Raw genomic sequence first — 15,309 nt, forward strand, 5'->3', positions numbered from 1 at the left:
TCAAACAGGTCAAAATGTGGATGTGAAGGAAAATATCTGATGAAACCCCAGCCTTTGCCATGTTTCTTTTCTGCAGAAATAACAAGTTTTTTCTGAATTAACTTTAAAGCCAATTCACTATAAACATTGCACATAAATACATAGATTTTCAGGACCACAAATCAGAATGCTTTTAATATAAATTTTGCAATCATTTCCAAATCACAATAACCAGGAATAAATTTTCTATTGGACATGAAAAGGGATGTGTCTATCCCTGCACCTCCATTAACACACCCTGGTAGTCTGTGTGTCTCTATTCCCAGCCACAGGAGGCAGAAATACCTCTGAGTCCCCACGTTGGGATGACTGTGTCCTGTTCTCCAGCCTCTCCTGTTCTCCTGGCCATTCCCCCAGGCTTCCACTGAAGCCAGCTCTGGCCACAGCTCTGAGAGTGCTACAATAGGATGGGGAGCCCAGAAAAGCGGGTTACAAAAAAGCTTTTTAGTGAATAAAAGGGCAACAGGATAAAACTAAGAAGATCCTTTCACAATTAAAAACTATGGTAAAAACAAGGCTTACAAGCAGAGTGTTAAAATCCAGTTGTATTATTGGGCTTTGGAGAGTTAAATATTTTAGTCTAGGCATAAATATCATAATAAACAAGCCTTTTCAAAGTGAATACTTTTACCATTTCAGCAGACATCTTGAAATTCATTTCTTTGTTATATCTCTAAGCACTTTTCCGGGAAATCCCTCCTACATCAAACTGACTGTGATCTTCACCATTATCTAAATAAAATGGACACCTGATCGAATCCTGAAGTAGCATCTTTGATGGCTCTTTCATCAACTTGCAAAGAAAGATGTATGTTATTTGCTCCTGCTGTGGGGACAGTGGGGGGTGGATGCCCGTGTAGAAGGATGTTGATATTGACCCAAATTTGAGCATTTTTGTTGCTAGCTAACAGATGAATTCAAGCAGTCTCAAAGGGAATCAAATGTACAGAATAAACCACTGAAATATGATATCTGAGGTACATTTGAAATGGAAGTGAATTGATTCATTGTAGCACTAGCACACATTTTAATTTACTGAATGTACAGATATATATATTATTCTTTATATGCTGCCCAGTATTAGTGACTTCCATGATACAAAGTGTTCTATTGTATTATTGACTGGCATGGTCTTCTATAGTTTTAGCTGAAATTTCTTTTGTACTTAAATAACAGCCTGGTTTATTAAGATTGTGCAGTGAGTTTAGTTTATGTTAGGCAATTAATACTGTTGCTAGGGAGCACCAATAACAGTTTTGAAGTGTAATTTGCCTAAGTGTGTTTAAATGGTTTTGCAGCAGGCTTGGAACAGTTTGAATTACATTCATGATGTTTCAGGTATGCAGTTTTAATGGACTTGCACTTTACTGACTTTTTGAGTAAAGTCCAAGAATGTCTTGGATTATCCACTCTTTTTTTGCACTGAAAAATCCGTAAAACTTAAAAATGGTGGGGCACGTTACAATGATGGTGATGTGTCACCATTTCTTGTTTCCTCACAATCATCTGACTGTCCTTTCAGGAGTAAAACATCATTCCCTTCTCAGTTTTTGCCTCGTTCTGCCTTCCCCAGACTGGTTTTAATTCCACATTTAAAGTTCTTCTCTTTTTACTTGGGGAAAAAAAAAGTCCCTGTAGGAAACCTTCCCTCTTCCTGTCCCAAACTTTTCTTCTCTTACTTTTTACATAGGATTCTTTATATAGAAATTAGTAAATATGTATATGTGAATGGGAGACAAAAGAAGAACAATGAGCTAATCTTTGATCAACATAAGAAGTTAAAATACTTAAATTTTTTCCAGTGACAACATGCATTATGTGAAATAAATAAAGTGTGAATATAGAGATGCATCTTTGATAGAAACAGCTTCAGCATCAATGAAGTCACATCAGCTTGCTTTGGCTTAACTACTAGCCTTGTAGTCTCAGCATGATATCTCAATTTTTTAATTAAAAAGAAATGCTATGTATCTTTGAGGCTTGTTTTAAAGGCCTCTGAAGACTGGAAAAATACCTTTTGCTTCCATGGAATTTGTACTGTGTTAGTGCCTAGCTTTTCTTACCGAATCCCACCAGGAAAGTCAGTGCAAGTCTGCCACAGATTTGCCAGTGGCTTTGATTGCCATAAAAGAGTGTCAAATAAGAGAAGCTGAAATTAAGAATTGGAACAAAATTATGCACTAACAGTAAAAAAATAACTGAATTACACTTTCTCCAGACAGCTTAAATACTACAATATTATTTGAGTTTTCTGCAAGACAGTTTCTAGGTGAATATGCAGGTTTTTAAAAACGGAACTTAAGATAAAACAAAAATATTAGGGACCCTCAGACTCAAGATGCAGCAATATTCACTAACATTAAATCTCACATAGAAAAACTATTATTAATCTTTACTAAAGGAAATTTTTTTATTGTCGGAGTTACACATTAAAGGTAGTATATGAAAAGAAAAAGTCCATACTAGCTAGCCTATTTCCAAACTGAATTTTGAAGTAAGGTCTCTGAAGCATCGTCTGAGGTCTCCGACTTTCTTTTTTAGCTAATAGCCTCAGTTTCTCAGGGTTGTGCAAAAACAGTGGCTAACTACCAAAGGTCAAGTTAAAGGTTACTGGGAAAAACAATGTATTTAAGCCTTATGTCTGTTATCTAATATTTTATGCTAGCAAAAGCTTGATGCTTCTTCATGAGAAATGAAGAGTAATCTGAAGTTTTAGAAGTAACAAGCACTTCCTTGCTCACAATACAAGTCTTTTATCTCGGAGTTTATCTGTTAGAGTAGTCATGAGGACGTTAGGATCAAGTAAGTTGTTTCCTGTAAGTCTTTCAGTGTAGGTAAAAAACGCCAAAACAAATCCAGCCCAAAAAACCCAAAGCCACAGCAAAAAAGCAGTCCTCAATTCTTTTTCAAGATCTTTAAAGAATCTTGAAGTCATTACAGGTGAAAAAATAGCCTGACAGTGAAAAGATTGATTTCATACTGCATTTATTTTATTTCCCATGAACAAAATTCTGCAAGCAACATGTTAAATATTTCATGAAAGCAGATGCAAGATGTGGTGTTCAGCTAGTTTTATCCTCTGTAATCTGAGAGGAAAAAGGTCCACTCTGTGTTTTTACCTAGGGCAGAGACAGAACATGCAATGGTTATAACGCTTACAGAGCTACCATACCTTGCATTACAATCCGACTTAAATGCAATTGCCCTGTGTTTTGTCTACTAAATGTAAAATTAATTTAGCTGCAGCATCTTGGGTTTAAAAAAAAAAAGCAAGAAACAGACCCTGGTTTGAGATCTCATGCATTTTGAAGACCTTGGGTAAAACCTGATTCTACTGAAGTCAGTAACGTTATTGATGATTGTGAAACATGGCACACTTTTATTTTCAGTGTCTTCACTGAAATAACAAGACTCATCCTATCTGCCAGCGAAGGAGGAAAAATGTATCAAAACCAAACAAAGTGAAGAAGCTTGATCTTGTCTCTCGTGCTGACAATACCTTACTGCTATCTCCTCTTTTAATTGAATGTGGGCTTTAACTTCATGGCAGTTTCTTTACATTTATTGGCATACATATTATCATTTTTAGCATTTACTACTTCACTCTCCACATGTTTTTAACTCAACAAACTCTGCCATTGTCATGCTGTAGTTAGTTACCTTCATTCCAGATACTGAAACTGGTATCCTATTCCTCATTTCTGAGTAGAGTCTAGGTGCTTTCCTTCCATCTTTAAGATATCTAGAACAATCTCTGTTGTCTTTATCACTTACTACCTATGGCTCCCTCAAAGACTCATTTCTGTAGTTAGTGGAAGGGAGGGGGATTATTTCTCACAGTGACTGTGCTTTACATTGTTCTGCTCTAACCATGGTAATATATATAAGGTAATATATATATATATCTAACAAGGTATAGTATGTGTCTGATTGATAGGCAGCTGATGAGGCTGTTACTCGATTAAGGACTTCTGACAGCAAGATACAAGGTTCTACTACTGTAATGCAATTGGAATATTTCACTTAGCTTGAGCTATTATGGATTTTTCAGTGACATCCAGAAGCTTGGCAGCTTTATTTTGAGAGCTATTTACAGTACCCAAAGTGTAAAAGAGATTTTTTTATTGTACACTTTGATATCATTTCCTTATTATATACGCCCTGAAATTACTTTTCTGTTATGATACACTGAAGAGTAATAAGAATGCAAGTATCATTTTTATATTGCATTTTTCTGATGATTTTGGTGTAACCAATTTATGCTGACATAAATACCGGATTAATAATAATAATAAGGGTATGACATTTCACAGTGTTGTATTACTCTGTGTATAAAAAGACCCTATGCTGTCCCAATTCAAAATAATTCATGTCACCTGGTGTTTGTTGTCAAATGATTCTCCAGAGCTTTATCAGATAAAATCACTTTTTTTGCCTTAAATCTCTCCCACTCTCCACTTTCAGTAACTTTTGCCAGTTGGTGAAGCTTGAGCCCTCTGTGAGAGAGGTTCCATCCCTCCTGTGTCAGCTGGGCATTCAGCAAGCTGAACAGGATGTCCACCCTTTGCTGGGATTGCTGGGAGTAGGATAAAAGGCTTCCTTCTCTAGTGCATGTACCTTTACAGCAGCCAGTGCATAGCGTGTTTCTATGCCAGAGAGTGACTTTTTCAGATCCTGTTGCAGGTATTATCAATATTGTTTAATGAAGTAGTTGTTTGGTGGATAATGACTTACCTGATATGACTAGCAGCACATCCAGAAGAGAAAATACTGACTCTGAAGATGAAGATACCTTCTATTAAATAATGGTGAAAAATACCTCACCTCGTTTTCACGCCACATCTTAAAAAAGACCGTAAAGATGCCTCACACATTCCTCCTTAACATCAGTTTCAGTTGCCCATTACTGTGACAATATGTAGCTGTTAAGGTTGATTTTCCTATGCATCATCTCTCACTCAATTTTGAAGTGTCAACAAAGGCAGATTAGACATTGTAGTAAAACTAAAGAGCTTAATTTCTCTGTCTTGTTTTCAACCTGTTACCTGACAGTTTCATTTGGTGTTGAGTGGTGCTGTTATTGTGAGAAATAGTGAATAATCATTCCTTAGTCACCATTTCTGCATTATTTTAAAATTATATTTTTAAGACTATTATTTTATATTGATAGTTTCATGTTATGATCCTTTAACATTTTTAAGATTATGTCCTGGCTCAGTCTTCTTTTTTCCACTTTGGATGGTCCTAGTCTATTTTGTTTCACATCCATTTCAGTCATGTGGTCATCCGAGTTTCCTTTATTTGAAATTTTGCTAGTTCTCCTATATCACAGCAGGGATTACCACCTGTAGATTTATACATATCTGTTTCAAACATCAATTCTCAATGACTCCAAGTCATTAGAGTCATTGATGATAACTAGCACCCATTGGTCTAAAAATGTCTGAATAGAGCTACTTTTTCCCTGTGTTTGTTACTTTGCACTAATGCCATCAAAGTCAGGACACCAGTGTGACAGGACAGCAGCTGTGAGTCTGGGTAGCAACTCCAGACTTTTCCAAGCTTGGCCATCCAAAGCAGAGGTAAAGGTTCAGGGACTGGAAAATCCGGGACACAGAAGACCATGTCTCTTTAGGCATCCCATGTCTCCCAGCAGACTCCACCATCTGTGTTCTGCAGAGATCCCAGCAGGGATGGAGCAGGATCATAGGAATATCACCCTGCGAAAAGGCCTGGAAATGCTCAGCTAACCTATGTGTTGAAGTGGCTGATACCCACTGTGTGGCTCTGGATTGGGGCTGCTCCGAGAGTAGAAAGACAGGGTGGGCTGCACTCTGCATAGAGGACATCCTAATTAAGAAGAAGGTATGGAGAATAAAAAAAACCAAAACCACAACCAAACAAGGTAAGGTAGGTACTAGGAAGAGGGGTGAGTGGGTTTGGAGGTCCTATAGGGTGGACACAAGAAGCCCATGCGTGTTGTCTGCACAGAAAGAAATCTGAACAGGTTAGGCACAGTAAGCTCCACTTGTTACGTTAGCCCCTCGGGTCTTCTGGCAACATATCTGTAGACCACAACTCACATGGCCTTTGGAGCATGAGGTAGCCCTCCATCCTGCAGTGTCACATGCATGCAGGTTAACTTGCTGATAGGTCTGTAGAAAGTGGTTAAGTGCCCCAGCTGGGCCTCAGCTATGTAGGTGCTATTGAGAGTGGTGCTGCTGATTTTGTTGTGGGAACACGAACAGCTCCCATTCAACGATCTGAAAGACACAGACATGGAAAACACAGCAGGAATGAATGGTTGAAATGATTTCATGTCCCTTGAGCACCACTTCACAGGTAGGAGTGTATCCACTCCGTTTCATGTAGGCTGTACTGTTTTATGTAACCTTTGGACTATGTGGCTATCATAGACTTGGCTGCTAAATCTAATGTTTCTGTGGGAACACCATGATTCACTGGAAAGATGGGTGACACTCTTTCTAATTTGAATAGTCGTGTGAGCCCATAGGCGCAACAAGCTACACATCTTGTCTGTGGACTCCACTCTCATTTTGGGAAGGCATTATGTCTACAGCTGGCAATGATGTCTGCCATACTGCATCCTGTGCTGAGTGTAGATGATACTGGGTAGGGTTTTCTTCATGACAGTGCTGGTAATGGATAGCCTTGCTCTTCCAAAGTGGTTATCCAAGATTCTCACTTTGTTTCCACAGTGTCTCACCACCCATTTCTTGACCAGGCAATCTAATGTCCTCCTTCCACCCTGCATCTTCCTGTGGTAGCAACCTCCATTGCCAGGAGGAACCACACTGTTGAAGCAGAAAAAAAATCAGCTCTTCACAGCTCGTGACAGTGGCCCTCTGCACAGAAAAGTTTTTCAGTCTATTGCAGTTAATGTCATGTTTCCAGCCTGATATGGTCCCATCACAGTGTGCTTCTAACCTAGAGGTGTTGCAGGGTGGATGCATCCTGCCAGCATCTCTGCAAAGAAATGGTGTTCCAGCTAGATTATATCCCATGCTTCAGAGTATTGAAAAGCTCCAAGATAAGGGTATTCTGGGCTCCTGGTCTGGTATAAGGCTGAGAACTGTTGCCATCTGTAAAATGCTGATCTGCAAGAAGGAGGGGCTAAAGTTCTCACTCGGGTGCCCTACTTACCCTTCTCGTTTAACTCCCATGTTTTCCACTCTTTGCTTCCACTGCATTTCATGGTTAGAAAAAAGAGCCATAGGAATATCAAAGAAGTCCTGCACTGCTGATAGAGGGCAACGTACTTCACATGGGCAGCAGGGAAGACGGTAAGCAAGCTGAAGGGTGGATGTCACAGGGCTGGTATAAAGGTGTTATTAGGGCTGCAGTGTGAACACAGCTGGGTGTGCTGACACTCAACCTGTGCGAATCCAACTGGTGAAATCTCAGTACTCGCCTACAATAGCAATGGTAATGCAGATATAGCGACTTTCGTGGGAGCTGGATCAGACTCGTGCTTTGTGTAAGTGTAAACTGAAGCTTTTAAAAATAGTAACAGATAATGTTTTAAGAGCATAAATAAGTAATGGAGTGGATCAGTTAACAGAAATACTATCAGTATAAACAGTAGGAGAACAAATTAAGGCACTTAGTTTTGCTCCAACTTAAACCATGGCTTTGCTTATGTGCATAAAATTAAATGTGTGCACAAGCTGGTGCTGAAAGACTGGACACTGACACTTGAATCTACCCACATATTGTATTTTCAGGTGCAATTCAGTACAACTGAACCACTGCACAGGATTTCATAGAGTCCATTAGCCTGTCAGCAAGGGATCGGAGAGTCATCTCTATAAATTGCCATGAGTCAGTGGCAGTGGCGGTCAGGCCTCAAGAGTGTAACTGAGATTTAAATAATATCTGTGATAATCCTGTCCATGGTTCTGTGTAGGCTGTTTGCAGGGGAGTAGAAGTCCAAGCTAATAGCAGATTTTTTTTAATCTTTGCCTGCACAACATAATCATTCTTCAAGGCACATGTTTACTGAAATGCAGGTCAAAATGAAGCAAATAGTTCAAAGCACAAAATATGACTCACTGGGGTTCGAAGGCAATAGAGGTTTACTTTTGTTGAAAAACCCTGAAAAATAAAAGCAAATCTAAGAACAACTCAGAGCATCATTAGGCAATGACTGAGATAATGCTACATAGCGTCTTCTCAGCTCTTGCTTGTTGTGCAAGTCTGCTGTGTGCTTCAGCCTGAAGGCAGAAGAAGCAGCTTTCATTCACCCTTCCTACACTGTGTGGGACTGTCAAATGACAGCCCTTGAAAGTAATCATTATTATGACATAACAAAATGTTTTGTTTTTTTTAAAAAAGGAAAGCAGCCATTAACAACTTATTCAAGTTGATATTTCTGCTGTTTTCATTTAAGTGAAATGCATTTAAATGCTCATTTAAGTGTTGCCTCCTCTATGGCAAATATAAAAATTGTTGAATTAAAAAAATGTTTTAAAGTGCAAGTTTTACACCAAACTATTTTTTTTGACTGAACTCTTTCCCCACTTGCTGGAAAACTGAAGTCAGCTGGTGTAATGTCTAGGATAAAAAAGCACAGCTTGTACCCATTCTACAATTCTGATTATCTAACACCCACATTTAATAAATATACCCTTTATCTAATGGCAGGCTTGATTTTTAAAAAAATGTGTTTAAGTTTAGTTTGAATTCAGGCAATGGAAACTGCCTTGTTTTATTAGAATAAAAGTAAGGGTTTTTTTCTTGGAAGGAATTTTGCAACAATCAGGTTTTGTTAAAAATGTAAAAGCTTTCTGTATTTTTCATGCAACTAAGGAATGACAACTGTAGATCTAAGATCCTTTCTAGTGTATTTATTATCTTCTTATATTAAAAATTTGCTTTAAACCTTAAGAGCTTGGGTCTTACAATAATGTTTCCTGGAAAATCCTGGTTTGGAGTGCAGGTACGTTAGGTCATTTGGATCAATTTTTGATACTCACTTGAATTTGTCAGTGGGTAGAATAAATTGCTATTTAACATTAGAAAGCATGTAAGAATTTATCCCTCACTGGAGGTTTGTCCACATATATCCCAATTCACAGCTGGGCTTTCCAAGGATTTTACTGTAACTAAAGCCTCAATTTCACAATTCATATTCAGTAAAGCTCTTGACGGTGCATTAGGTTTTAAATGCTTGCTTAACAGCTGCTAACACCAATGGAACCTAAATGTACACATAAGTACTTTCCTGGATAGGGTTGTACCTAATCACTTGTTTTGAAACTTTGCAGAACGAAGATTCAAATCACAGTAACTGGCATAAATTTTGCTTATACTCTTCTCAGCAGCTTCATCTGATTTCAGTTATTTTATGTCATTTTAAGTGTACATACATACATGTTGATAACAAAAGATTAGAGCACATCCAATATGGAGAACGATGATATAGCTCTCAAATTCCCATGACTGCAACAATACATTCCTGGTTTAGATCATTTTAAATCACCTAGTTTGTGGGCAAAGTTTCTTTATTCCCACGCAATTCTTTCTGGGCCGGGTGTAGGACTCTGTAGGTGCCTTTTATCACACTCAACTCTGTCTAATGCAGTTCTACAGGTCCATTTTTCTTGAACACTGTCTCAGGGTGATGCTGACCACGCCTCCAGAAGGAGGTCAGTGCATCATGTACGTTTTGGCCTCTCCATATGCCTAACAGTGTGCAGTGGTTGCACCAGCCCCCTTGGGATATGCCCCACTGGGCATCAGAAGGGGCTACTCAGAGCCACCACTACCTAAAGAAGTCCTTCATCCCTGGTGTCTCTGATTTAGCTCAACAGTGGCAAAAGTATCTCGGGCAAATCTGTAAACTTCAGAGTTCCTCTGAGTTTAACGTTTTTCTGTTCCTCTTTGCTATGTATGTGAAACTTTAGCTCATGGCTGTACTGGACCACTACAGCTAAGCTGGAACTCTGCACAGCTTCTAAAATTCATAGTTATCTGGATAGTTTTCTGAGGAGAATCACAGTCCATAGGAAATCTAACAAAAGTTGTGATCCTGGTGTATTGGTATGATTTGCTAACCTAACGTTCTTGTCCTTACATTTCACTGCTTCAGAAAAGTTATCATATGGGGCAGATTTTTTATTTCTGTGTGGAAGGTCTTACCTTTAAAAACAAAAATAAATTTAAATGCACGTTTCTCTTTACCTGCACTATAAGTACTGGATTAGTTTCTAAACATGCTTAAACATTCTTCACTATGAGGGTGGTGAGGCACTGGAACAGGTTGCCCAGAGAAGTTCTGGATGCCCCATCCCTGGAAGTGTTCAAGGCCAGGTTGGATGGGGCTTTGATCAACCTGGTCTACTGTAAGGTGTCTCTGCCCATGGCAGGGGGGTTGGAACCAGATGATATTTAAGGTCCCGTCCAACCCAAACCAGTCTATGATTCTATGAGTCTATGTTTCTATGATTATCTTCCTCTTATTTTGCCATAATGATATTTCAATTTACCTATAGTTCTTTCTTATGATTAACTTCAGCTTTGCTGAAAAAGATTCCCTTTATCAAAAGGGAAAATTTTTAGCAAAATTTTGCATTCTGCACCTGTTGTGGAGGTGGATAGAGATTTAATTCTGGATGGGTGAAGAGGGAGTTGTGTTAATTTAATATTATGTTTAATTGACATGACAATGCTGTAGGACCTCAGATTACCAGGTGCTTGACAAAAACAGAGCAAAAAGAGTGTCTTCTGCTTCAAAGACCTTATAGTTTAAGCTAAGAGTGTCAGCCATCATCTGTCCTGCCCAACAGATGACTAGAAAATGGGGCAGTTTTGTACTTTCCTGTCCTGGGAGAAGAGTATTAGCAGTAAACTGTTTTAAGTTCGCCAAGGATTAAAAACAAGGCAAGGATATTGAACAGTAAATTCAACCCTCCAGACCTTTAAATTTTCCTACCTAAGGTTACTCTTAAATTTGTATTTACAGAATATAATGGAACTTCACACAAACAAGGCACTTGTGTAACAGCACCTATGTTCCTGAGAAACACTTAGGTGTCCTGCTATGTATTACATTAACTATACCTCTGTGTTAACTTTGTCAAATAATTCCACTGATTTATTTATTCATTAATTCATTCTTTCCTCTGTTTTCTTTTAAGAGATAATTCCCTGTGTTACAAGTAGTGACAGACTGAGAGACTGTAGTCTTCCCTTTGCTCCTGTAAGAGGAACGATGCAATGAGTAGATGAGTTTCCACTGCTGAGCCTTAGTGCCTCATGTCAGATCTATGAAGTTAAGTACTTGAGGTCAGAGGGTCTGCTTCCATGTAGACAGATGTAATTCCATTGATTTCATAACAGCAGCCATGCTTACATTTTAGTTCTGAGAATACCAGCGCTAACTCTGATAAGATGAGATGTCAACTGAGATGTGGACAGACATCTTCAGGAAGCCGACTCGATATTATTCATTTTATGAAGGCGTTGAACTCAACTAGGGACTTCCAGGCATTTTGAGATAAGCTGCATTTGAACTAGTGAGTAGGAAATCAAAAACACATTCAAAATCTCTGCCAAGGACACTGCCTGCCAGGGAGAGGCAAGGGCCGACCGCTCTGCAGGGGAAGGGGAGCTGGGAGCTGAGATTCACAGCAAGGCGGGCAGAGGCAGTACTGTCACCATCCAGGGCTGTCCCACTGCACCTGAGCCAGAAGTGCAGAGGAGGCCTGTGACAGCAACCAGCATCAGACACAGACCAGTGTTCACCCAGCAAATCCACAGTGATGAGGCAAGTCCAAGGTGAAGCCAGAAAGTCAATGCAGAGGTTCAGGATCAGAGGCAAGATCAGGGAGGCACAAGATGGGGCACAGTTATGACTGCAAAGCAGTTCAGGTGGGGACCAGCACAAGAGCACAAGAGCTTCAGCACCAAAGCAGCTCCCAAGAGAAGGAGAGAGAGCCCCCTCTGAGGCTTTTTCCAGCTCCTGCTGCACAGCAGCTCTCATCGGTGATCTGGCCTTGAGCACAGGCATCTAAACTCGTGGAACGGGAAGACTGTGCTCCAGACCCTGAACACTCCTGTCATCTGTGGCCCAGTGCTGCAGGATACCAAGTGAATGGACTGGGAGAGGTCCTGAGCTCCTGGATGCAAATGAACATCCTGCTTGTGTACTGACTCCACGCTGGGGCAAGACCTGGGTGTGTTTCAGCCCCTTTCCCTCATGTCTGGGCTCTTGCCGAATGGGCATTAGCACACTGGTTGCAGGTGAACCATGATGCACTGGTAATGAGATGATTAGATGTCAGCCAGGTTTTCTTTTTTTTTCAGTGAATCTTATATTTGACAAAAAAAAAAGCAAAAAAACCCCAGTATTGGAACAGGTGTAATCATGTGATAAATTCACCCTGGATTTGCTAAGTTTTGGTCACAATGAAAATGGCAATAATGCTAGAAATGTCAAAACAGTTCATTTTTACATTTTCTAAAATATCTTTACATGCACTTCCAAAATCCTTTAATTTCAGATGCTACATAGAAACAAAGACACAGTGGGCTGGCTTGGCAATGTTGTCAACGTAGAAGTGATCCCTTTCTATTCATTGAGAAGAGAATTCACACAGTCTGATGAGGGTGCATGAAAGTCTCTTCTTTCTTGCACATTTACAATATCCTAGCTACCACGTTTTAATGTATTCTGAGTTATTCTCAGACATATTTACATGTGTGCTGAACCAATGACAACATGCAGCCCTGTGATGGAGACATTGACAGAATGGGATATGTGGATTATGTGCACGTATGGCCAAGGTTTGAGCTCAGGCACTTGTGCCCTGCTCATCTGCTCACTCCTTAGCTCTGTTTTGGAATGCTTCAATCAGCTCTCCAGCATAATTTGCAACAGCGGGAAATACCATAGGCAATATGGATGTGGGCTGGGTGGTGCCACCTTGCCTTGTAGCTACGCAGTGGTCCAGTAGTCCATATCCTCTTGTTTCTGAGTATGGATGTTGTCAGAGGTTACTGTCTCAGGAGAGACAGTGAGATGTTCTGACATCTCACCCTTTCCGTGTTCCCAGACTCATTCTGGCTGTTCTGAATCCCTGCTCACCTCACAAGGGTGGACTTCTGCCTTTAATAGGCTTGCACTGCTTAACCGTGTGCACCCATTTGGCTGTCCCTCAAAAGAGTACCTGCAGAGGCAGATGCCCTTTTCATTCGTTTTACAGGTCCTCCAGGGAATGTACTTTCTCTTATTCTCTCACTAAGGCTGAGTGAATATCTAAGCATTCCTAGCTACGGACAGCTTCAGCAGGATGGCTTTCAGACACCCCAAAGCAGAATACATTGGGCAGTCCAGTGGGAGCTGTGAGAAGTAAGTAGGCTTGTTGACATCAAGAATGAACTACCCAGACACCACCTCCTTCTCCCCCCCACCCCCCCCCGCCTTGTTTTACTCTAGTCCCTCTCTCTCTTTTTTCTGTCAAACACCTGAGAATGAATTATTCTACTCTAAATTTAACACTTTGAGTTTTCTTGGTTTTTATTTTGGTGAGGGGATTTTTTCAATGTTTTGGTTTGGCAGTCAAATGGAAAATGTAATTATTCTTATACCCTTAATCCTTATGGCTTTGCTGCACATATAGGATTGTGAATGAGCAAGAAAGTCAGGAGACAAAAAATAAATACTGTAAAGATTCCACTATGTTTTACATGTACTGTTCTTCTGGAAGCAAAATTTGCCAGGCCAGTGGATGAAATTTAATTCACTTTACTAACCTTGTTTTACTTGGATAATGAAATTCCCAGGTCAGAGGGAAGAAGAAAAAAATCTCAGAACAGTGGGTCTGAAATAGGAGATTGTAGAGGTAAAACATTTTGTAGAGCATACACTCAAAGACTAGAAAGCCAGAAGGAACCATTAAGATCTTGTATTCTGACCTTTCATGCAGCTTGGGCAAAGTTGTCCTTTCTTGTATTATTGTGCATTTGATTGAAAAATACAAAAATGCCTCTTTTAGCAAAAAAAGCCAGTTTAAGTTTAAATGCTTCCAGGTCTTTGGAATTCAGCACAGGCTTTAACAGTTAAAAATCTGTAGCTTGTCTGTGAGTCAGAGTCTTTTATTCTTGTTTTCTTCCCCATATAGATTCTTATAAACTGATTTATCCATCCCTGAACCTTCTCTTTGATAAGCAAAATAGAGTGAGTTATAAAGCAGAGCTTCCAACCGTTCAATCTTTGTCATGGCTCCTCCATGAACTCCAATTTTTCAACAATCTTCTGGACACCTGAAGGAGGAAGCATATTCCTGCCACACATGAAAATATAATCTTCTACCCTCATATTGGAAATTTCCTTTGTTTATGTATCCTGGTATTGTTTTAGCCCTTTGGACAGTGTCAGCCTAGGGTTTTATATTCAGATTGTCCACTGTGATCCTCAAATTCTTTTCAGACTGCTATATAGGTTACACTCCCCCCACCGGTATGCATAATCTGCATTTTGTATTCTTGGATACGAGTTTATATTTGTCCCTCTTGCTTTGTGTTTTTTCTGTCTGAGCACTGCTTAACACCATTCTCTTTACCAGTGATAGAGCCTGTTCACTCTTCCCCATCCTTAACGCTGTGATCCGCAAACCTTATCTGCAATGATGTTATGTTATGTTTCCTTCCAGGTCACTGAGAATAGTGTTCCACACCTCAGAATGAAAACCTGCTCCCTGGAGGGATCCCAAGAAGCACACACACTCAAAGATTATTCATTTACAGTTATCTTTTGAGATCTATCAACTCACTAGTTTTTAATCCATTTACCATATGATTTTTTTCTGTTGTTCTAGTTTCTGAATCAAAATGTATAACATCAAGTCAAATATTTTCTTCTCTGCTGATGTTAGATCAATGCTGTTATCTTTATTGATCAGCCTTCCCTATTATGAAGAGATACTAATTTAGCTGAAGAAGCTCTAGTTTTCATGAAGTCAGTGGGAAGGTATTAATAAAAATCACTTCCCTTAGCAGTGCAGTGAGCACACTCCATAGCAGAGGGAACATGTTAATCTCTCCATCCATTTTCAGCCACGTGAAGAAGAGGTTGGTGCACCTGTACTTCCCTTATGAGGGAGGGAGGGTCTCAACAGACCCCATGATAGACAAACAGTAAATCTACCAACCCCATCACAACTTTTCTGGCTTATTTCTGCCTTCACTGCCTTTAAAGCAGCCAACACAGTGGGATTCTCTGAGATGCCTGAGCACCTCAGGTTCCTC

The sequence above is a fragment of the Nipponia nippon genome, unplaced genomic scaffold (assembly GCF_047370975.1).
Source record: "Nipponia nippon isolate SJK-2023a ecotype South Korea unplaced genomic scaffold, ASM4737097v1 scaffold_2, whole genome shotgun sequence".
In the NCBI taxonomy this organism is placed as follows: Eukaryota; Metazoa; Chordata; class Aves; order Pelecaniformes; family Threskiornithidae; genus Nipponia; species Nipponia nippon.